This window comes from Rousettus aegyptiacus, unplaced genomic scaffold, assembly GCF_014176215.1.
Source record: "Rousettus aegyptiacus isolate mRouAeg1 unplaced genomic scaffold, mRouAeg1.p scaffold_m13_p_4, whole genome shotgun sequence".
In the NCBI taxonomy this organism is placed as follows: Eukaryota; Metazoa; Chordata; class Mammalia; order Chiroptera; family Pteropodidae; genus Rousettus; species Rousettus aegyptiacus.
In genome coordinates this window covers 44,441,663-44,464,298 of record NW_023416307.1, presented here as the reverse complement: position 1 = coordinate 44,464,298, position 22,636 = coordinate 44,441,663, and the positions used below count along the sequence as shown (strand labels likewise).

The 22,636-nt window shown below is 40.3% G+C and overlaps 1 long non-coding RNA gene and 1 pseudogene across 1 annotated transcript; both read left to right on the top strand.

Moving 5' to 3' along the window:
* The first annotated feature begins 9,690 nt into the window (after positions 1–9,690).
* LOC107505905 lies at positions 9,691–22,113 on the top strand. Its single transcript, XR_001595808.2, has 3 exons — positions 9,691–10,671; positions 12,741–14,263; positions 21,756–22,113. It is a non-coding gene; the product is annotated as an uncharacterized LOC107505905 (long non-coding RNA).
* LOC118602205 lies at positions 18,116–18,234 on the top strand (annotated as a pseudogene).
* Positions 22,114–22,636: the final 523 nt, after the last annotated feature.

Genomic DNA, 22,636 nt, shown 5'->3' with positions numbered 1-22,636 from the left:
CAGAGCACCAATTACATATATGTATTTATTACATTTGTAATCATGAGGTTCATTTTATTTTGCATTTTTCTTTACTAATCTAGTATCATAAGCAACTTTCCAATAATTTTACTGAAATTCTTCATAATTATCATTTTCACGACTACGTGTAAACAACCAGCAACAACTACCATGTGACATTTGGTCAAAATATCATAATAAAATGATTACTCTATTACTAAATATTTAAGTATTTTATGGTGAATTTACCATTAGATGCAATGCTGCATAAATACCTTTGCAAAGCTGATTTTTTACCAGTCATATTATTTCTATAGCTTGAACTCCCCAGAAAAAAACTAAGTCAAAGAGTATGTCCATGTTTATAGCTCATACACTCTGAAAAGGGAGAACATGATATTGATAGACCACGAATGACCAAAAACTGTTGAAATCTTGAGGCATTGAACAGTGAATCTGGTTCCAGATTTTGAGTGAATATGACTAGTTTGCTAAGGTGAACAGACACTAAATTAACAGAGGTTTTAAATGCTGAATTCTTGGTGCCCAGAGCTGAGGCAAAGCTTACTGACTGTCAAGAAGAAAAGAGTCTGTGAGAAGTGCCTGCAAGAAACAGATTTTCAGGAATAAAAAGAGATTTTATGGGAATTTTTTAAAAAGACCAAACCCTCAAGAAATTAGCACTCAGGAGTCACAAGTAAATCAGTTTTCTTGGACTTAACTTTGATATTTTAATCTTAATCCTAGAAACAACAACAACAACACTATTACCAGTGTTATCTAATCAGCAAAGTTGGTTTAAAGCTGGGAATTATATGCTTGCACATATTTTAACTTAAGGTATTCATTTGCCAGTCAGTATGTCGAGCCCTTTCTTTAAGCATGCACTTTCTAATTCCAGAGTTTCTTCTCATTTTTCTTAGCTAAACCACTCCCATAATATATCCTCCATTATTTCCAGTTTCGGGGGTTTTTTGTTTGTTTGTTTTTATTTGTCTGCTTTTGTTTGTCTTAATGGAGAAAAACTTTAAAAACTTGAAGAATTCTCCTAGATTTTAATTTTTGTCATTCTTTTATGGATGCCTCATCTGCAAACCAATCTGAGAGTATTTTTCAGGAACTCATCCCCTTTGAGCCTTTCCAAAGCAATTAATTTAGTTTTCATTGAAACAAGTCTCTTTTATTTTCACACTCATAGTTCATCTGTTTGCATAATATTTAAATTGTATAATTATATTAACTAATACAAATGACATAAATAGGTTTAGGGAGATCAACTCATGCTTGGTAAACATATAGCTGGTGAGAGGAGATGGGCACCAGGACACTAGAGAGCAGCCTACCATCCATGAGTATTTAGTGTGCTAAGAGCATGTGCCAGAAAACTTTGCAAAGGGGATGGAGAGCTTCTGTCAGCTAAGCGGGAGTTACATCTACTGAATAATTGGCGTTTCTCAACAAATAATAGAAGGAGAGAAAGAGAACTGGATTCCCATACCATGAATGTAGAGGCAGTGTTTATCTGCTATCTGTATGTCAATAAGGAGCTAAAGAGATATTGATTCTGCCTATGGAATTAGAGCTAAGTGTCAGAGTTTGTGTCTTTCACTATCTTGGAAACCTCATTCCACTGTCTATTTTAACTCAGTGATTTTTATAAATTTTTAGGTGGCCCTAGACCCTCCTGGTGAAATCATGGAGCTTCTCCAAGAAAACGTACAGATGCGTTAACAACTACATTGTACTTCAGAGGGTTCATAGATCTGCTCATGAAGCCTGATCCTACAGGATTCTGTTGGTCCTGTATTCTGTTGATCCCAGATTCTGGATCCCTATTCTAAAGAAGAGGAGTGTTTTTGAACTGGTAACAGTTCCATCATTTGCTAGGAATTCTGAACCAGGATACAATGTATGCTCGAAAGCCTTAAAATTGGAGCTGGACAAGCCCTTAGAGATCGCACAGTTTCCCCCATTTTAATGAATTGAAGCTCAGAGAGGCCAGCAATTTGTCTGAGGTCATCTGCCCATAATACAGTGCTAAAAACAAAAAGATTATTTTTCAATGCTCTATTAGTTTAAGAAAATAACTTCTTTTTAATGGCTAGTGAACAGGACCATAGGCATATCTGAAGCACAATTATCTGGTCAGGCTCCAGCTTCTAGATTTACTAAAGATGAGAGACTCTGGAGGACGTTAGAGTTGGACCTTGAACTTAAAGCACCAGAAAAAAAAGTTTCAGGGTTCCACTTTAAGCTTTACTACAAAGTCACTGACATTGGGGAATTATTTGTATTCATTTGGTCTTAGACCTCTTGTTTGTAAAATTAGATCATTTGACTAGAAAATATCTGAGGTTCATTTTCAGTTCCCAAAACAAAGTCTGGTTGTCCTCATTTTCTTGGCCTTTTTCCCCCTTCAGTACAACCCAGAGATGGTGACCACTAGGGGTCAGACTTGCAAGAAGAAACCTAAGTCTTGGATTTTTTTTTTTTTTTTTTTTTTTTTTTTCAACTGGGAGGAAATGAGATCTTTTAGCCTGGTGAGTAGTGAGTACCACATTTAAACTCTTTCAACATGTGAAACTCTGTTATATTCTTAAAGATTTCTAAGAAACAGAGGTTTCACAACATTCTCTGCCAAGAAGGTCTGCCTTATATTTAACTTAGATCCCTCAAATGTAATTTCAATCTATCTCTTACTGCAATGTCTTTGTGCAGGCTAGTAATCAGTAACTGTTATCCTCTGGGTGAGATAAGTCTTCTTTTGAGCAAGTGTCAGTTTGTGTCTCAGTTTCCATACCTGTAAAATGGGGCGGGGCGGGGAGCATTAGACTTACTCTTTCAGTAACTAGCACCTTAGTACCTGGCACTGTTCAGAGGAAGCAAAGACATAGAACAGCCCTTAAGGAGCTTTGATGATCTCTAAGAGCTCTCAGGTTCAATTATTAAGTTACATTACATGTCATTTTCTTAAGTAGGGTCTTATTTGTACTCTTCAAAATAAGGGAGTCACGATACATATCCCTTAAGACTTCCTGCATATCTATGGCTGCAGCACTCTATGGCTCTTCTCCCTGGGCTATTCTAGTAGTCTTCTTTCAGGATTCTTTCTTTCAACCATCTTAATTATTCTTTACACCTTTTTTTCTATTGAAACCTGCCCTTATTTTATCCCTCTGGTGCTCTTTTTCTCTGAGTATTCTCCTCATCCAGAGCTTGCAATCCGCACTCAGTTTCCAGGCTCTGTTTATCCAGTAGCACAGAGAGTGCTCAGGGAAGCCAAGAGATGTGCTCTTGGCTCAAGCAGCATGAGACTCTCAGCCTTCTTCCTACCCCACAAGAAGTTTAATTTATTTGTTTTTTATTTTGTTTTTAAAATATTTTATTTGTGTTTTATATTTAAAATGTCTATATATGTGTAAAACATTCAAACGATATAGAAGTGTATATTCAAGAATAAAAATTTCCCATTTCTTCCTCTTTCCCTAATTAAATATTTCAGAGGTAAAAGCTATACATATTTTGGTGATTATTCATTGAGACTTTTTTCTGTACACACACAAGCTTATTGTTTTTACCAATTCAGTATTTTCAAGGGGGCATGTGTACCACTCACTAGAGACAGTTTTCTGCCAATGCATACAGTTATAAGAATGAATGTCTAAAATATATGAGTGAAAGCATACCTATATAGGCAAGTAAATACTATATTATTCCATTTATATTAAGTTTTAGAACAGACAAACTAGTCTATGGTGAAAAAATAAGAACGAGGTTTCTCTCTAGTTGAGGAAGATAGGGAATGACGGAGAGGAGACATGAGAACTTTGTAGGGCGATGTTAATGTGCTTTGTGTGCTAATAGAGGTTTGGGATACACGGAATCGTGCATCTGTCAAAACTTGGTGAATTTATAATTAAGACTGCATTTCTTTGTATATAAATATATGCTAAAGGAAAAAATAATAAACAATTATTGAACTCTAGCTAATGATATTCGTGTTGTAGATGTTTAGGGTAAATGTAATGATGGCTGCAAATTACTTTGAAATACATAAAAATATAGGTTGATGGATGGATAAAAGACTGTATAAATGAATAGATAAATGATAAAGCAAGCTCAGTAACATGTTAATGGTAGAATTTAACAAGTGGATATATGGGTGTTATAATATTTCATCTTTGCTACAGATTTAAAAATTTTCACAATAGAATAGAAGAGTGCTTTGAAAAATTTTAAACACATATAAATAAAATAGACTATTATTGACAATAACAAAAAGTCATCACATTTTTTGAACCCTCAAGGAACAGCGTTAGGGCAAGAAGCCTAATGTTCTGCCCTAGAGTGTCACAAATTATTATCTACATCATTTATACAAGTTCCAGGAAGAAGAAAAAAACCCTCAAGAAATAATAATAATAACTACAGTTTATCGGACACTCCTGAATACTATAAATGCCAAATACATTATGGCACTATATCCTTTCACTTTGAAAAATAAGTATTAGTATTCCTATTTTAAGGAAAACCAAGCATAACAAAGCTCAGAGATAAGCAACTGATTCACAATCATATGACCAGCGAGTGGCTGGGCCAGGATTAAAACTGGGTCTTACATAACCCCGAACTCACATTCTGCTCATTGGAATACACTGTCTCTCACAACATACCCCTCCTGGCCTTGCCGCTAGGGAGAACCCTGGACCTTGCATCAGGGAATGCAGGAGATGAGGAGAGAGCAGCCCTCAAAGTTGTAACGCAGCAGTCAGTAGAGCAGGTAACCTTGGTCACATGCCACACTGTGGTGATAGGCTCGAGTTACCTAACGAAATCCTTCTCATCAATCAGTGTAGGTTTCGACATGAAATGACAAACTTTAAGCTTTATGGAGGGTAGCTAAAGGCAGTAATCTCTAAGCTAGCAGTAAAAATCAAATGTGTTCTGTTGTGTTGGATCAAAACCTGGGAACCTCATAGACTCCACCCTAACCTCCCCCCACGCCCAACATAACAGCTGCAAATGTTTATTTCTCTAACATCTGGCCAGCCCATGTGTAAACAGAATAAAGGATCAGCCTGAGGAAAGGATCTAAATGCCCCGTTTCTCAGTCTCTAAAGATTTAGTGATACGGGACAGAGCCTGAGTTAGGAAACTCTTTTTAATTTCATTAGGATTGGGGCAGCAGTTTTCAAAAGCACGTTAGGGTCTCTTACCTGTGAGTCCTTTTTCATGCCATTGTAGAAAGGCAGTGTTGGGAGTGGTGAGAACTCTGGATGGAAAGTTAGATGACCCAGATTCCAATATGGGCTCCTTTCATAATGGCCTGCGAATTTTCGAAAACATTTTTCTTTCTAGGTCTCATTTTCCCATTTGGGCCATAAGAGGGTAAAGTCTTCTCTAAGGTTTTATCCAGCTTTAATCTTCAATTTTTTGGCATAATTTCAGCAGCTATCATATTACTGTCTCTGTTTATTCAATAAGTATATCCCTACCCACTACCTCTCCAGTCATCTACATGGCACTTCAAATATTATCAACCCCCGAAACTTTTTTTAAGTCAAATAAGTTTCACCTTGTTTTTCCACCTAAAGAACATGTTAGGAGTCTAACCTCAATGCCAAAGACAGGATTCGATCTGTCAATTGCTACTTCTGTTTAAAAAGTTAATTATTCAAGCAGGATCTTCTGCCTTCTTCAGAATTATAAGCAGATTAAGTATTTACTGAGCCTAATATTTAATGTGAAATGTATGACTTTGATATTCAAAGAGACTTTTAAAAATTTCAGTACATTTTCATTTCTTAAAAACTAGATCAAAGTAAAGATCTTGTTTAAAATACGCATGTTCTTAGTTTTGATAAATGAAATGCAAACAAAATAATGCATGATAAATTTACAAATATACCTTGAATGCTAAAGTAAAAAATGCTGACTTAATTTAGTAGGCAATGAATGGCTGCTGAAAGTTTTTAATATAAAGAGCAATAAAATCTCAGAATAGAAATTGCATTATTCCAAGAAATAGTTTTTTCTAACCTAGTCATTAGGCCCCAAGAAGATCAAATTCATAATTCTGCACCCATTTCACAAGACCCCATTTCCCATCTTTAAATCCTATTTTTCTATCTCAAGATGGTCTTTTAGGTTGAATTACCAAGGTGAATTCTTTTCCCAGATACTAATCAGCAAGATGATACAGAAGGATGAAATTGACATGGAGGAAATGAGAAATGGAAAGGCAAGAGAACCTTATGGAATGGATCCTCTGTGTGTGTGTGTGTGTGTGTGTGTGTGTGTGTGTGTGCGCGCGCGCGCGCACGCGTGCGCTTCTGTTTAAGTAGGAGCAGCGTAGAGCTCCCCTGAGTAGAAACCCATCTCTCAAGGAAACCCAATCTTCCTTTTCATCCTTTCAGAGTTCCCTAGTGACCCCACTTCAAAGATGTTTGAGACCTCTGGGTCATGTTCTAATCCAGCAGAGGGCGCTCTTGGAGCAGAATTGGGGACGGTGCTGGGAAACTCTGGGAGGACAATCTCAACCTTCACCAGAGGGCTGGCTTCGTGTTATCTGAGCGTTCTATGCTGACCTGGTTCTTCTTGCCTTGCCTTATAGAATTCTGCTCATAATCCAGTTAAGCTCTGTGGAAGACCCTGATTTCCAGCTCTACCTCTCTTCCTACTACCAAGAAAAAAAAAAATGACTAACTGATCCTCAAGAGAGAGGAAATGAGCTAAGAAATGTGACATTGAGACAATTGTACAGAAAAGCTCCTGAGAACTGAGAAATCAGGAAAAGGTTAATCAGGTTAGGTGTGTCAGAAATAAGTCAAATCGGCTTAAGGAAGATTACCTGTCTACCGCTCCCTATCTCACTGTCCGCAAGGAAATTCATAAATTTACAAAAAGTGGTAGCAGATATCATGGGAAGAGCTATAATAATGACACAAGATGAACCTTGAACTAGGAATGAGTAGCAGAAATCAACAAAGGTTTTTGAGCCCAAGAATGATGTAATCAAAGCTTAGCAACAGGGTTGCCTAGCAAAAGCTTTATCCATTGCAACCCAGAGACTGAGCTCCAGCTAGTAGCAAAAAAAATGAGCACCAAGGAACAGTGCAGATGTGGGCTCTGGCTCTCTGATTCTGAGACTTGGCTTTTTGTCTTGGGCCAAGTCCCTTGGGCAAGTCTCTTTAAGCTTTAGTTTCCTCATCTATCAAGTGAGAGGGTTGAACCACAGAACCACACAATCTTTTAGATTCATTTCACATTTTATATTGAGTCTATGTGCTTCTAACATCTTAGAATTATAATGTAAATTTTCTTTAGGGAATTCATGTAGGACAGGTTAAGAGTAGCTATCCATTCATTCAGTAGTTATTTACTTAACACACACGTTCTTCAGAAACTTCTAGCCACATCACTCCTATCCATACATGCCTTTTAGCCAGCAGCAATGGGGGTGTGGTGTGTGGGCTACAGGTGAGAGAGACAACATTAGTTTCTGAGCTGGTTCATGAACTCCAGCGTAGATTGGTGGAGTCTGATCAACCAACAACTACAGACTCTGACTTTTAGGTTAATAGAACACAAGCACTAAAAGAAAACTCAGAGCTCAACTGCTTTCCCCCTCACTTGGTAAATGCTGAGACAAAGATCTCAAGGCCACACAGTAATCAGTAGAATAAACCTGGATTATTGTGTCCCTAAACTTTCATCATATAACCTCCTCACTTGCCAATCCCATAACCCTACTGGATGATTTAGACTTTCTTCTTCCAATTATCACTTGGTCTTTGCGCTGCTTAGAGATCATTGCAGCCCCTTTAAGCCTTCTCACAAATACTGCAATTCAAATATCCATGATGCTCTAAAATGTAGATCTTTTGCTTCAAAAGTTAGGAGGGCTTCAGTCAGTTCATTATTCATATGTGGACTTATTTCTCTACTTGGATCCAACTGAAGCCTTATTTGTATATTTATTTATAAACATGTACATGAAAAAAATTTGAGGAAGCTTACAATAAAAAAGATAAGTATATTTAAACTCAACTTTAAAACAAGAGAATAAATGCAATTATCCCTGAATCAAAGGGAACTATTGTAAACACCAGAATGACCAAAAGAAGTTTTTTAATTATATTTTCTTTTTTACTATAAGTTCACTGAGGGATTTTCTATGTGAGTCTCTACATAAGAGCCATTAAATAACTTAGCAGACAATATTCTGATAATACCTTCATAATAAAGAACGTTCCATATATCAACCTTATAGCACACTTTGGTAAATGCCAAAGACATACTGTCAAGTTGTACTTCTAAGGCGAAGTTCTGAAGCCCCAAGCCACATAGTCCTGGTTGGTAGAAGGCTTCCTAGAAACCTAATACAGAATAGGGAGAGATCTGAAGCATCTTGAGGAACAGCTGGTTATCATAAAATTCAGTGCAGTCTCCTCAAATATCAACTGTCTCAGCAAGACTAGGAAGTAGAGAGCAGACAAGTCTAGACAGAGGTGGCTGATGTACTGTTTCTAGGCCTAAAGAAAGATCTCTGTGCTTTGGATACCCAGGGAGTCCTTCCTACCCGGCTGGGATCTTGAGACTGGTCAGACTTACTCCCTAAAAACCAAGGCTGCTGGTCTTAGTTTTATCTAACAGAACAGTTGCCCCATTCCCACCCTTGCCCTCACCTAAGCTTGTGTATGTATACATACACACACACGCACGTGCAAGGTGTTCTCTCAGGATCTTCACGGTAGAATCACAGTGTGTTAGAGCTATTTAGGGTCATCTTAACCATTTATTTTACAGAGATGGAGACTGAGGTTCAGATGCAGGGGAGCTGCCATTTACTTAAGGCCAATCTAGGATGTGACAGATGTTAGCTCCAGAGTCTGCCTCTCCCTCTAATAGCTGTCTCACTGAAACACACTGTAAATCATGACATGCTCATGCTCAGTCACCTCCATTGATAGCCCATGGCCCTCAGGAGGGAGGGAAATGTCCTAGCCTGGCATCAAAGCCTTCCATAGAGTAACCCTGTTTGCTCTTTATTTCTGTCTCTCTGTTCCCTTCCCAATTGTTCATATGACTTTTGCTCCCACTAAAACAAACCAGACTCATTTCCACCTGTCTTGAGACTGATTCTCTTGCCCATTTCCAGTTCTAAGAGGTGGTTCTCAGTGAATGGAGGTGTCCCAGAAACTAAAGCAGCAACATAAAATGGCCTCACATACCTTCCATGTGTGCCTCTCTACTGTGTCAAAAACACACTTACAGCACATTTTTACTTTTAATAATATTTTTTGTGTAATTACTAAGGCCTCTTAAAGCCTCAGCCTCCTCTTGTGTGGTAGGAATGGCAAATACGCCCATTTTATAGGGGAGGTGAAGGAAGTGAGACCCAATGCCGAGAAAGGGCATATGATTCATCCTCCAGAGAGCAATGAGTCATAGGAGAAGGAGAAAGAAGACCCAGGCTTTCTGACGCTGTGCTCCATTCACAAGGCCAGGCATCTTGCCTGCTGTTATTTCCAAATGCTTGATATATTTAAAAATAAGTCAACAAACACTCACCCCAATTGGCTTACTTTTGGGAAAACTTTGTATTATGATGCAAAAGGGCAAGAGACCTTGTCTCTCCTAACCTCTGAGCTGTACCTGGAATGTTAATATATTTCATAATAAAGCAGCTCTCAGCTTTCCAAGTGGTGACTTCTTCCTGAGGCAACTGTATAAATGAAAGTAATTCTGAAGAGCTACACTGTCAAAGAAATTGGGCAAATCCAAAAATCTAACTGAGGTTTGGACATAAGGGCTTCATCCCATAGACCAGCGAGCTGATCTTCTCTGGTGTTTGATGCCCATTTCCAACATCCAGCGGCTGTCTTGCTATGTAGGCGCTAAGGATGAAAAAGAGTTAAGGTAAGCAACTTCTTGCTAGCTCAGAATATTTTGAAATCCTGGAAAAGCCTGTCAAAAAGAAAGTGGTACTAGGTCCTTTAGTAGTTCTTCCCCAGGGAAGAGGAAGAGGAACAAAGGGTTGCATGCCTAGGGGCTGGTGAAAAGGGAAGGGTCGAGAGCCCCAAGGAACTGGGTAAGAATCAGCTCTGACATGTTCTTCAAAGCAGTTCACTTTGAATCTCTACTAATATGCTAAGTACTTGGATAGAGACCCTCAGCAGGCTGACCATGTATGTTATCATCCAAACCAGAACATTTCACGGTGAAAGAGGGAGCTATTAATGATAATACCAAGACAACAGGCATAAACTGTAAAGGCAAGCCAGCATATCTGGTTGCCTTAGCCTTCAGGGTTGAGATCAACAACAAAGGGTCCCCTATCCACAGAGAAATCTCCACTCCATAGAGATATAATAAGCACAAAGATGGCGTAACCCAAGGCTGGCTGGTTATATTGAGACATTATAAAAACAGTCCCAAGGTAAAATTGCAGGAGAAAGATATCACAGCTAGAGAGGGAAGTTGGCATTTGAGCTGAATTTTGAGAATTTCAAAGGATTTCAATGTGTGGCAATGAGATTTTTTTTTTTTTTAATCCAGGTCATTTTTTAAAAAGCCTCAACCAAGTCCCGGTGACAGGGGAGCATGGGGCCTCTTTGGGGCACGATGAGAAGGCAGAATAGATCTGATGTGGTGCAGTGGAAGGCGTAGGTGAGTCCAGGAAGGGATGAGGCAGGAAGGGTGGTGATGCCCCTGTTGGATTTGATTCTAATTTTGTGGGCACCGCAAATAAGCTGTCCTCCTTTCATAAGTGGGGTTGCACAAATCAGCTTTCCCTGTCCTGGACTTTGGTTGAGACTACCCAGATGTCCAGACTCACATCTCACAGGCTGCTGCTGTTCCCACCAGGCTATCTTCCCTCCAACAATAAGGGAGTCTCATTATTTGAAGAACTGCACAACCTCTTCTAGTTTCAATACCAAGCACTTTCTCTCTCCATCCAGCTGGGTTTAGACATTAGAGGGAAGTTTCTGTTTAACCCTCTGAAAGGCCCAGACAGCTTGAGGGAGGTGGATTTTAGGGGCTATCCCCTGGTGAATATTCAAACCTTTGAAGCTGCATGGTAAGACTGCTTATATTGTTGTACACACAAATCCAGAGGAAGCATAGACCTTGGGGCATTGAGAGGGGTTTAGGTTAAGGTAGGAAGAATATCTCTGACATCAAGCAGAGATTTTTACATGTGGGCCTCACAATTTTGTGAGATAGGCCAAGAAAGTGTTATTATTGTGAACAATTGACATATAAGGGAATAAGGAGCAGACAGATGGGTGACTCATCCAAGGTCACACAGCAAATGACAAGAGCTCAAGTCTCCTGGAGTCAGGACATGTTCTTATGCATTAACCTGACAGCCTGCTCTCAGAAAAAAAGGAAACAAGGGAGGAGAAGGAGGAAAAGGAGGCAGAGCAGAAGGGAAGGAAGAGGGAAGACATCATGGAGAGCTGTAGCAAAACCCTTCACTTTAGTTGTGGGGTCTATGAAACTTCCTCCTTAATCCTTACTCGCCTACTCCCCCTTTTCCTCCCAAACCCAACAAAATGGGCCCCTGGCTATACGGTAGGGAAGGGCTGCAGGGTAATATCTTTCCAGGGGTGCTAGTGTGGCTCCGTGGGGTTGCTGGGCTTTCAAAGGGAACTTGAACACTGGGACCCAGAGCAGTGGCGATTGAGGGCCCGGGCCAAAAGGAGGGGCCTGGTCTGCCTTTGGTGCCTAGAAATCAAAGCAGCCAACCTTGGGCCTTTTCTTCCCCTCACACTGAGGCACTTTTATTGGCGAGATGAAGGGAGGCAGAGCGGGCCTACAGTCCTCGCTTTGCTTTTGGAGGTTAATGACCCAGTTAGCAGCTCTTGGCTGCGTTTCCGACATTTTGCAGACATCAAGCCCCGAGTCTCTGCCAAGTACATTCTGTTCCCTGGAGCTCATCCAATGCATCTCAGATTACTATGTAATGCGACAAAGAGGGAGAGGTGGCTGGGAGGGGCGACGAGGAGCAAACGGGGCAAGCGGGAGGGGAGAGGGCGGGATGCCGGAGCAGCGGGGCGGGGTCAGGGGGATGCCACTCTAAATATAGCTGCCCCCTTGTAAACGCAGCCACCAAGGTGCTTATTTACTATGCTACAGTGATCTCAAAGTGAGGGTGAGGAGAGCCCTGGTGTCCAGGCAATACTTGCAGGAATCTTCCGGCTGAAAGCCAAGCCACCAACCTGGGGCGGGGACGGGGGGCAGGTGGCAAGGCGCGGGTGACTCCTGGGCTAGAGTGAGCGGGAGCCGAATGGGAGGAGCTAGGGAACTAGGCCCCGCCCCGAGGCCCATCCTTTGCAGCACCAGTGGCCACTGCAGCCTACACGCTAATTATAGACGTGAATGGAAAGACGCAGCTTTTGAATGATCGTGTTGCTCGCGCTGCCTTTGGAGGCTGAGGAGCAGGTGCTGCCCTGCTAGACGCAAAGTGATTCATTAAAACCCCTCTGTCAGGCACGTACACTCACGAACGAGCACGAATTCTCTAGTTCACGCCTACTAACGCCCCGTTGGTGGATTCTAGACTTGATTTAAGAAGCTTGGGCCGGACCCTGGACAGACAATGGGGAGGGCGGGGGAGGCGGGGAAGGGGGACTTTTCCTGTCTCTTTCACACCATACTTAGGAAACTCCCCGTGAATGAGAACTCCATGCCTTTTCAAGCTGTTGGAAAGTGCACAGTCTCTTGTTTTACAGATGGGGACACCAAGGCTGGGAGAGAAGCTGGGATATGCCCAGCGGAACATGGAGAGTCCATACAACGCTGAGAGAGTAGGGTCTCCTGACAGCCTCTCCATTTGGCTTACCAGTTTGGAACCTGAAGCAGGTTTCACTTCAGTTATATGAATTTGCAGGCATGGATCCTTTTCATGTGATCATCCCCCTTCTTTCCTGACTCAGCTTCTCCCCCATCCTACTCTATACCCTTACCCCACTCCCACACAGAAAACTTGCTAATGCCAGCTGATTCTCATCAGTAGGTTTACTAGTTTCAGACCTGGAAACTGGGTAACAGGAAAACTATGCCCATTTTCCTGTCAGTTACATGTGAGTCAATCTGATGTGACCTCTGTCAGCATAATCCCGATGTGAGGAGGCAGAATCTAGATTTTTTTGTCCTCCTCAGCATCTCACATGCACCAAGCGCTCACAGTTAGCCAAGTGCTCTCATGAACATCACAACTAATCCAGGCCACACAAGCACAGTAAAAAGTCTTACACCCATTTTAACAAGTCCCTGTAGAAATGCAGTGTTAGAAGGGGAAGTGACTTGTTCACAATCATCTGATGGTGAGTGGCCAAGTTGAGAGCCAAACCAAAAACTCCCACCGCATCCTGGTCTGTGTCCAGTGTTCATGCAGTGGCCTGCAAGGGGGCGGCAGGGTCCACTTAGTCATAGAGAGAGGTTGCTCTCAGGGACCAGGGTATCTCCAGTCTGGCTGCTGACCTCCTTTCTCCATAGGCCTGGGCTGTTGCTTCTACATCCCAGCTCCATCCTAGTCCACAGTATGAAACTGGGTATGAACAACTGCTGTTTTCTCCGGGACCATAAGTCTCCAGTTACTGCACCTGACTCCAAATAACAAGGCCAGTCCCACTCACCTCCTGGACCTATCCATATCCCCTCGCTTTTGCTGACCACTCAGACTTAACTCTTTGCCTGTCTCCTTTGTCACCTCAAGATCTCTACTATGGCAGATGAATAAAGAAGCAGCATTAACTACTATACTTAAAAGAAGAAGAGAGAGGAGGGAATAGAGGTGAAGGATATTTCAATTGTTCTTTTATTGCCTCTTGGATGCAAGGAGTATATCTTAGTCTCTGCAAATCCCCACCATACCCAATAAATCCTGAGATCAGCCCTTAGCATAATATATACACGGAAATGTTAAAGAATTATAAAACATGCATGGCTGAGAAGATTTGTATATACCTAGGCCAGCATCGTCATACATCTGACAACACATGGTTCAGAACATGAGCTTCGGAGGTACAAGGCCTAGCTCTGTCCTGGTCAGTTGTACAGTATCGGCAAGTTGCTTAATCTCTCTTGGTCTCAGTTTTCTCATCTGTAAAATTGTCATATTTCTACTTCACAGAAGTAGTGTTGAGCAGTGTTGGCAGTGCTGAACCAGGAAAGGAGAAAAATGCTCATAAGTGAATGATTTTCTCTATAGTCATGACCTTGTTTTGAAGCCAAATTCAGCTATGAGACTTGGGTAAGCTTCTCCATCTCCACATGTTATAATTTCTTCATGTAGAAGATGAGGATAATAAAAATACCTATCTTATAAAAGTTGTGCAAATTAAATGAGTTAAAAGATATAGAAGAATAGAAATAGTGCCTAGCACAGAATAAGTGCTCAGTACAGATGACTATTATTTTTAATTGAATGTAGATAAAGATTGGTGATGTAATATGAGGAAAGCTCTTAGCATTAATGCCTAGCAAAAAGTTAGCACTCAGTAAATAACTATTACTACTTCATTGTCTGTAAAATTGGATTATAATAGTTTCTCTCAAATGAGGTTTCCGGGGGTTAATTTAGATAATATATATGAACACTTTGTAAAAGTATGTAGGACTATATTGGGGTATTGATTCAACAAATATTATCGTGTGTTGACTGTACCTGGTTCCATCTGAGATACAGAGATAAATAATATTCAAGGTGGAAATAAGTAGATAAGGCCTAGGATGGATGTACAAATAACTATATCACACCAGGAAAAGGGGGATGAGTCCTCTGACAACACATTAAAACAAATGCCTTGAGATATCAGGGAAGAGCAAGCAGATACCCCAAGGTTCAGGTGAGAAGTTCAGGATTGGCTGTAGTGGAGCTTGAATGGAGGCTAGAAAAATGAGCGGGAAGTGAACAAGTGGATACAGGGATAGAAGAAATACATTTCTGGTACAGGAAGGTAAGTTATGAGGCCAGGCAGCAGAGTACCAGAAAGCCAGGACAAGCCCAGGAGGGCCTTGTGATCCTCATTCATGACATAGAGGTCACATGAGATGGTGATAATCTCACCATCAGGGTATGATGATTCCTGGTCAAACTGAAGAATCTCAAGGAGCAGAAGTAGCGACAGAGTAGATGAATATTTCTCCTCAGCCAGAGCTAAAATGGTGAAAACTGGGATGTTTTCATAGCTCCTTCATAGCACCTCTCAAATTTCATAATTGCATATTTACTTTATGTTTCATTTTATTGGTCACATGAAAATCCATGACAGATGGGAATGGGAGTTTTTTTCTTCCTCATTTATCCCTACAGCCTGCCACAGTGATTGGCACATGGTAGGAGCTTGATAAAAACATACCTATGTTCATGGTAGCACAATTTACAAAAGCCAAGATATGAAAGCAACCTAAATGCCCATCAACAGATGATTGGATAAAGTACTTATGGTTCATATATACAATGGAATATTATTCAGCCATTAAAACAATTAAATCCTACTACTTGCAATGACATGGATGGACATAGAGGTTATTATGCTGCGTGAAATAAGTCATAGAAAGATAAATACCATGATTTCACTTATATGTAGAATCTAAGGAACAACAACAACAAAAACAGACTCACAAATATAAAGGACAATTTAGTGATGGCCAGAGAAGAGGGGAGTTGGGGGACTGAGAGAATGGGGTGAAGGGTTAAAAAAGTACAAATTAGTAGCTGATAGATGGTCACAGGGATGGAGAGCGCGGCATAAGGAATGTGTTTAGCATTAATATATTGACTAGGTAGAAAGCCAGAGAAGAGAAAGAGCAATTAGGGAGCTCTTTTTATAAACTATATAAATGTCTAACTAGTGTAATGTATACTTGAAACTAATTAAAATAAAATAAAATAAAATGAAATAAAATAAATACGCTGTACAAATAAATGATCCCAAGGCCAAAAAGGGCTACCAAAGTGGTCAAAAGTGGTCGAAAGAATCTTCAAGGAGCTTTTCTTTACCTTTAACTTCAGCAAACATGCAGCCTCGAGGTGATGGAGAAGAATTTAAAATTCAGTAAACAAGAGTGCAGGACTTACTTCATGATCTCTTGAGTATATCTATTTTTAGAAAATAAAATCATAAACCACTAAGAAGAAAGGAAGAAAAAGAAACCTGGAGTAGAAATAAATTTCCTTCACTCTCTATCTCTTATTTAGTTACCTTAATGAGCTATTTTCTATTCTTGGTCCACTTTTTATTTAAAAAGAAGGGGGAGGGGGAGGTAGAAGGAAGGAAAGGAAAAAAGAGAGAAATCACCCAAGAAAACTATGAGTGTGGGCAACTGGTTTTGTTGTCTTCTAAAACCCTCTATGACTTAGATCGCTTCACAGCTCAAGTTGGAAAGTAAAAAAAGAATCCAACTGGTTTCAGTTAAAGATTTGGGACAAGTGGCTCATTGATAGAAGCTTTACCTACTCTCCTAACCTAGCCTTTTAAATATCAATGCAATTGCCTTTCTTCATATTTTTTGGAAAGGCAACTTGGTGCTGTGTTTCTTGATCATAGGTACAGAATGCTGGAGGTGGAACAGAGAGAACCTTGAGGTTATCTAGTTCAATCCCTTTATGTTAGAAATGAGAAAACCAAGGGAGAAAAAAAGAGAGGAAATGAATTGCCCAAAATTGCCCAGCTCATTTCTGATGGAGAACAGGATCCAAGACTTCTAATTTCAAGTTTAGTGCCCTTTCCAAATTCCATGATACCTCTTTTAATGGAATAACATTCATATAATAACAAAAAAAATTCATATTTCACTAAAAATAAGGTAGCTTTGAGAGAAGCAGACCTCTCAGACTGGGAAGTCTAAACACTTTAAAATGGGTTTAAATTCCTAGTACTACTGTACACTAGCTGTGTAAACTTAGGCAAGAAGCTTGATCTTCTATAGTAACAATGGCTATCATTCCTGAGTGCCTATTTTGTACCAAGCTCAGAAAAGTTAAAAAACTGATACAAGGCAATATATGTTATAAGTAGTGAAGCCAGAGTTTGAACTTAAATCTTATTCTAAATCCCATAATTTTTCCATTGGAGCATACTGCTTCTCTATGCCTCAGATTTCTCATCTATGAAATACGGGATTCTTTTTATGAATAAATGAGATAAAAAAAATACCTAGCACAGCACTTGACCTACAGTAGGTTCTCTATAAAAAGTTGTTATTATTATTTTTAACAACATATTTAGAACACTTGTTATATCTTAGGTCTTACCATTTTGATTATATTACTCAAGAATGTTAGCTATTATCAATTATAGCCATACTCACCAGCCTCCACTCTCCCAGTCTCAGCTTTCACCTGATGTGTCCTCTCTAGAGGTTGGGTTTCAAACATGGAAGGTCTAAGCAGAACTGGTAGAGTAGGATGGGAATTAAACCTACCTACAGGTGCTAGAATGCTGAGCAGACAGGTCATGTCTGACAACAGCATGTACATCCATCCACTTAGACCAGATGAGCACCAGACAAGGCATCTGGGTATAGGAGTCTTGTAATTTGTCCTAACTAGGGGGCAGAGGACAGAGATTTGGAGTGGGCCGTGCTGTAGATTCAGAAACGCCAGATTGTGGGCAGACAGGCTGCAGATTCAGAAAGGCCAGATCATGGTGAACAGGGTTTAAAGCTACCATTTCTGGCAAAAGCAACAGAAGACTTTAGCAAGAAGAAAATAAAGCTGGGTAGGAAGATCACCAGAAAACAAAAACAAAAAATGAAACATACAAAAAAAAAAGAAACTTAAAAACCAGGAATAAAGCAAAATATGCTTGGAAGAAATAGGTAAAAATGAACTTAAGTCTTCTGATCATGATAAATGAGTCTTTTTTCTCCTCTGATTATAAAAATTGATAAATAACCATGAAATTGTCCTGGCCATAATTTGTTGGAGATACAACTGCTTGGAGTGAAAGTAGCAAAGCATTTATAAGCATGGTACCCACAGAATTTTAAATAGTGTTTTCCTCAGGAAAGTGGGTGGGGAAAAGGAGAGAGGACAAGAAAATGGAAGATGGTGGCTTTAACCGTGTGTGTTACATTTAACTTCTTTTAAGAAAAAACAGTCTACAGTCATGCTACCCTGAACAAGCCCGATCCCATCTGATCTCAGAGGCTAAGCAGGGTCGGGCCTGGTTAGTACTTGGATGGGAGACCACCTAGGAAGACCAGGTGCTGTAGGTGTAAAACAAAAAATAAGGGATTGTAAACTGACATGGTCCTTGCAATCTGTGAGGTCAATCAAGAGTTGCCTTGTCTAAAAAATTTTTAAAAAGAAAAAAAACATATCTGGAGCAAATATGGCAAAATGAAGACATCTATTAATTATGATGGTGAGTACATGATTATATGACATCTGTTGCATCTTTTCTGTATGGTTACATACTTAATTATTTTAAGTAAAAAGTAATATATTTAAAATAGAATAAATAATATTAATATTAATATGTGATCATTATAGAAAACCCAGGAATTTTATGAATTTAAGAATTTGCAATAATTTTTGTATTAGAAGACAGAGGACATAGAAAGATGATTAGTTTTAAGAATTATGATGTGGGCTAACTAATGTGAAATTTCTCAGATGTAACAACGGGTCTTACTGAAATGAGAATTTATATACTGAGAGTCCATATATTTGTACTACGAGGAAGATTTCAGGATTTTCCAACCAATGCTCTCTGGCCAACCATTCTATAAATGCCTAATTGTTGAATCCTCATCTGGCTGGCCAGAAAGTCCTATCTTAAGATAAGAACCAGGATTTTATACTCTAGTATGGAAAGAAAACCTAAAAAGACTTCTGAATAATAAAAGCTAACGTTAAAAAATTCACAAACTAAATGTCATGGATGGAAACTCAGCAAGGATATAGAATAGAATAACACCACTAGATCTAACTGATACTTATAGAGCTCTCTGTCTAACAAGAGCAGATTACACATTCTCATCAAGTGCACATGGAACATTCACCAACATTGACCATATTCTTGGTCATAAACCTTATGAATGTCTCCCATGAAGCAGAGACCTTTGCCCCCTCACTCAGAAACAAATCTCAAGTTACATAAAATTAATGGACCATCTGGAGTTTCTGACCACAGCATGACAGAAGAGAAAGCAGAATTGCTTCACAACGGGCAACACTGCTTCGTGATGGGTAACACTCAGTAATAGCTAGCTGCCAAATCATTTGGGAGGAGACATGCTGTAAAATGTAGACACAAGGACCCAGAGCATAACAGCCTGGGGCCACCTTAGTTCAGGGGCAAAACCTAACAAGCCCAGAAATGTCTGAAACACTACTACACTCAGTGTTTTAGTAGAAAGAGCATGGTAGTCAGCTGAAGAGGGTTTGGGCCTGGCTTAGCCACTAACCCACAAGAGGCTATGGACCAGTCCCTTTCACTTCTTCTTTCTCGGAACCAGTTTCCTCTTGGGCAAAATGTAGTCATTAGAATCTAGTGACTCGATCTCCAAGATGATTTCCACTTCTAGTTCTCTGTGACTATTTTTGCGATCATTCTAATTCCCCTGGGTCTTCAAGAAAAGGATGAATAATTCTTCTATTAGAAGACAGGGGACAGTATGAGATTTCAGAGGGTGTAGTTACTTCCATGCACTGGCTTATTCATCCCACCCCCACCCCCGAATCCTAGATATGCTCAGAAGTACCCTCAATGGGTTCCACGAGGGTATATTTACAAACAGCTTCCAAAAAGCAGTAAAATGACAAAACAAGTCTTGCAAGAGAAATTCTGTATACCAGACCATTTAATTATGAACAATGGACCACATGAGGGTGTATAAATAACTAATTACGCTGGACAACATGAACAGCTTTTTTGGATGATTGCAAAAATGGGAAGGAAGGAAATGTGATGGGTATTTATATATTTGGGCTTCAGTCAAAAATTTCATATTCACTCTTAAGCAATTTGACTTACAAAATTAGCTCAGACTAGAACACGGTCAAACGACTTGAAACTGGCAGCAAGTCTGCTTCCAAAGGGGGATGGTTTGTGTTCAAGCATCCAGGGCTCTGGAATGGAGGACTGAATGTGTGTCCCTATAGTCTCTGTAGGGTGTTCAATGAGAAGTGCCTTGGTCTCTGCAATGGCCTAAAGGAGTTGAGACTGTTTAGGGGTATTTGTAATCAGTGTTCCAATGAGAAGTCAAGTTCATCTCGTTATCATGCAAGCACATATTCTTGAGAATTCAATTCCCCATTTTTTTCTGAGTTCCTACTGTGTAATCAGTACTATGCTACGTTCTGGATCTCTGTAAGAGGCAGAGGGGAACTTCACTCACCACTGTATGTTAGGTGCCTACCTCTGCCTCTGGTACCTACATACTAGGTGCACAGGAATACTTGTTGGATGAATGAATTGTTAAGTGAAACAAGTAATACACAGTTCTTATCCAAACTGAATCCTCTATCTGGTGGATGACATAAAACTGCAGGATTCTCTCCAATACACAGCAGGTATCAATGCACATGATCACAGAGGTGCCAAGGGCTCTATGGGCACAGAAGAGATAGAGCAGTCGATTCTGACCTTAGGGTTTAGCAAGGGTCTTTCCTTCCTGCTGCAGGGCGTCCCTACTTTTCCCCATTGCTACTCTCTGCATAAATCCTATTCATAGTCATAGCATAGCATCACTTCTAGAGAAGCCTTCCCTGACTCCATAGATGGAAGCTAATACCCCCTCTCCCTGTCTCCCTTAAGGTACCATGTTCTTGTTCTTTAAAACACATTGTATAACTTGTCATTAATATTTGTTTATGTCTTAATTTGTGTAAAGTCTACTCCTACGATAAACTAAAAGCAGCATTGTTTGTCTTGTTTACGACTATCTCACTGTCACCTAGCACCATGCCCAACATCCTGGGAATGAAGAGTAAATATTTTTAAATTGTTCATGAAATACAGGAATAACTCTTTACAAAGGAAGTAGGAGTTGAGCAGGAACTTTAAAAAGATTCCGACAAAGAGAGATCTGGGAGAAGAGAATCTAGGACGATGGGACAGAAATACCAGAAGCAAAGGAGAGGAAAAGTGCAGACAGGAGTGACTGACATGTTCACTAGGAGCAGACCAGTGTTCACCACAAATGGCATGCTAAGGAGTAGCAGTGGGAACCATCACTGGTGTTTGAGGAAGAAAAATAAAATTACCAGAGCTGGAATTTAAATAAAAAAAAAAAGAGAGAGAGTGGCTCAAGAAGCTTTATGAAGGATAGATTGGTAGAAAGAGAAAGTGGAGAGAAAGAGATAATCAGGAGGCCGCTGAAGTGATCCATGGGAAAAGTAACGGGGGTCTGACCAAGGCAGCTCTAGTAGAAATGAAAAAAATCAAAGACATGGCTGCAGAATTATTAAAAGTTATATGTAAAGAGAAAGGACACAGAGAATTCAGCAATAACCCACAAGTTTCTACCTGGGAGAATAGGCGAAGAGAGTGGAGCTGTGAACAGGGATCGCAAATACATCAAAAGGAAGAGGAGTTTGGGAATGAAGTAAGAGATTCGATATGAGTTTCTGGTGTTTGAGGTGTTGAAGAGCCATCAGTGAGAACTATCTAGGAGAAAGAAAGAGATTAGAACTAAGATATGGGTTTGGGCAACAACTGCTCACACTGGGAACTGGAGTTGGTGAGCCTTAGAACTCCCTGGGACACACCTACTCCATCTTTCCTGCACAGCAGCTCAGCCTGAGCCTCAGACAAAGGCTCCAGAAGAGGAATTCCAGAATCCTCCAGGATGCTAGAGACCTGTTTCTGCTCCCTTTGCTGGATACTGGACAGTGGAGGGGCACACTGCTTATCATTCCATCATTGGCACAAATGTAGGTTTTGCTCTTGGATCCTGAAAAATCACTTTTCTACCTTGAAGATTTTCTTGACTTTCTCTCCTTCTGTTGTGCCTCTCTAACCAGTGCATGTAGCCTGAGCTCACCTGCCTGAATTTTCTCCCATTTCTCACTCTCATTATCCAAAGCTAAATTCCCCCTGGCCACATTGAGCACTGTATCCTCATAAAAAAAAAAAAAAAAAAAAAAAAGATGAACTTGCGGGGGGGGGGGGGGGGGCGGGGAAATCCCACACAAAGCTGGAAAAAAATTTCAATAGTAGAAATGTTAACTTTGACTGACAGAAAGATTACACTCCTAAGTTTTCCAAACTTAAATAATGAAGGAACGCAGCCAAGTGCCAGACTGGTGTGAAGAAACTTCTCAAGGTGAGGGGTACCACATGGTTAGTTGGTCATGACAACAAACAGCATTGTTTCTCACCAGTCATCCAGCGTCAGGTGTAGGGAAGGGTGCAGACATGCTCAGCTCTCAAGGAGTTTTTCCTTGAAAGTGAAAAAACAAAGGCAGGATGAGAACTCAACCAGCTGCTTCCTTCAGGAGACCTGCTGCGGCACAAGTAACCCCTTACAGATCTGCCAAGAATGAAGCTTTTAAATTATTACTGACAAGGACACAGGGTCAGAAGTTCCTAGAATTAATTCCTACTTGAGTCAAAGAAGCACCAGGGCAGGAGGGAGTCTGCTTTCAGGTGTGAGTGATTTAGAACCCTGG